We start from the raw sequence: 2180 nt of genomic DNA, 5'->3' as shown, positions 1-2180 counted from the left end.
TAGCTATCTAGAAATTGTCCTGAGCAGTTTGTAGTCCAAAGCCTATCTTTGGGTGGTGTTTGTAAGCTTAATCGTGTTATTATTGTTCTACTGAAACTGTTGTTGTGGGGTCTCATACTCTTTTTGGAGACTTCAATGTCGCTGTTAGGAGTGGTGATGGTTCCCCGCAGAAATTTGTGTGTGTGTGTGTGTGTGTGTGTGTCTATACTGTGGTTTGGAGCAATATCAATTGTATTTGTGGCAGAATCCTGTCTCACAGCCAGTCCTAAGTTTGCAATAGAACAGGTTCCATTATTCCTCACCAAGATATTCTTTGATTTCAAGTCTCTGTGAGCAATAGATGGCTTACCTCGGGTACCAACAATCTCCATGTGAAGATGGACAAGACTGCTTGCCATGGACAGAGTGAATTTGATCATCCCTTCTGCTGTAACAGTGTATCTATTCATACAATCAAAAAGGGATTCATGCTCATGGTAATGAGACACCAGTCACAGCTGAATCCACATCTTTGTTGTCTGCTGCTATAAATCCTAGGATGTTTTCATGGCACAAAATCACAATCTGATAAATCTCTGTCTCTCAGAACCATGAGCACTCTAACCTAGAAGAGAATATCTTCGCAGCACCTTCTTCTCCCCGCCACTTGCCTTGCCAAACTTCTCCAAACTGACATTTGCCAACGCTTCTTGTAACACAATGGTCCTAGCAATTGTTCTCTGAACAAGCAGCAGTAAACTCTTCATCCCTGGTAGCAGAGTCGTTGTCACCAGCAACATGATGAGGAACAGCCTGCAATGTGGAGCAGCATCTGCCACCTCCATAATCCCATTGCCACCATTTATGGCCCGGCCCTGGTTTGGCTGCAGCATCTTCTCAGCAAGCCTCCCAGGTTGGCCTGAAGCTTTGGATTCTCCTGCGTCTGCCTCCTTCAGCAAATTCTACTAAGCATGTGCCACCACAACTGGCTGAGTGCAGCTCAGTCCTCAGCTTGGGAGTGCAAGGCCACAGGCAAGCAGCTTTTTTTTTTTTTTTCTTTTTTTAATCTATGCCCCACAAGTTGGATGCCAAATGTAACACGAATCTTAAATGGTCTTACTAAATAAAAAACCTGAAGCCAGATATTGGGGTAAATTCTGAAAGATCAGAGAGACAGAAGACTATATCACCACAGATGAAACTGTCAGCAATTAAAGAGTGGAATGTGGGTGAGATTCCGGGAGGGATGGAAAATATAATGTCTAAATTGAGAGGTGTGTGAAAAATGAAGTTGGGTTATCCTTATTTTCCAATAGTATGTGATTCTTCCATTGTGCATATTTCTGAGTCATTTTGATTATTGTTTCTTATTTGTGGGTTTAATTCACTCTTCTACCATCACATGGACTCTGGGGAAAGAACTCAGGCTGGCATTAAACCATTTTACTGCCTTTCCTTTCTGGTTTGATATGTAGGTATGGTTGTACATGCTTCTCATTCTGGATTTGCTTCTCTGTCTGGATTTTTTTTTTATAATTTCTCACACTTTTTCATATATCTAAATACATTTGCTAGACTCTTCTACATGTTTGTATTCATTGAATTGATACCAATCTGTAACCACATGTTTTACTTCTCTCTTTTGTAATCATCTTAACCTCATATGGCCTATAGATTTCCAAAAGAATTTTGTGAACAGTGTTTTATGCTAAGCAAGGAAGCAATGTGATTGTTATTATCATGTAGAGTTAGATAAATGGAAATACCTTTTTCCATGATATACATATGGCTATTTTGAAAGAATCCTCATTTTAAAATAAAAATTCCTCCTAACTGTCAAGTCCAGACATTGAATTTAAAGATGTATGTGAATAAAAGCTGAGTAAATAATTAATATTTTTTCCAGGCATGGTGGTGCACACCTTTAATCCAAGCACTCAGGAGGCAGGGGCAGGCCATTCTGTGAGTTCAAGTCCAGTGTGGTCTACAAAGCAAGCTCCAGGACAGCTAGGGCTGTTACACAGAGAAACCGTGTCTAGAAAAAACAAAAAACAAAGCAAAATTAAGAAAAAAGAATTGATTTATAAAAAAGATTTATTTATTTATTATGTATACAGTATTTTGTTTGTATGTATGTCTGCAAACCAGAAGAGGGCACCAGATCTCATTATAGATGGTCGTGAGCCACCATGTGATTGTTG

The 2180-nt window shown here is 39.5% G+C and overlaps 1 pseudogene; it reads right to left on the bottom strand.

The window, feature by feature from the left end:
- Positions 1 to 203: 203 nt before the first annotated feature.
- LOC118591893 lies at positions 204 to 872 on the bottom strand (annotated as a pseudogene).
- Between the last annotated feature and the right edge of the window lie 1308 nt (positions 873 to 2180).

This window comes from Onychomys torridus, chromosome 10, assembly GCF_903995425.1.
Source record: "Onychomys torridus chromosome 10, mOncTor1.1, whole genome shotgun sequence".
Classification (NCBI taxonomy): domain Eukaryota; kingdom Metazoa; phylum Chordata; class Mammalia; order Rodentia; family Cricetidae; genus Onychomys; species Onychomys torridus.
This window is presented reverse-complemented; position numbering and strand designations above follow the sequence as displayed.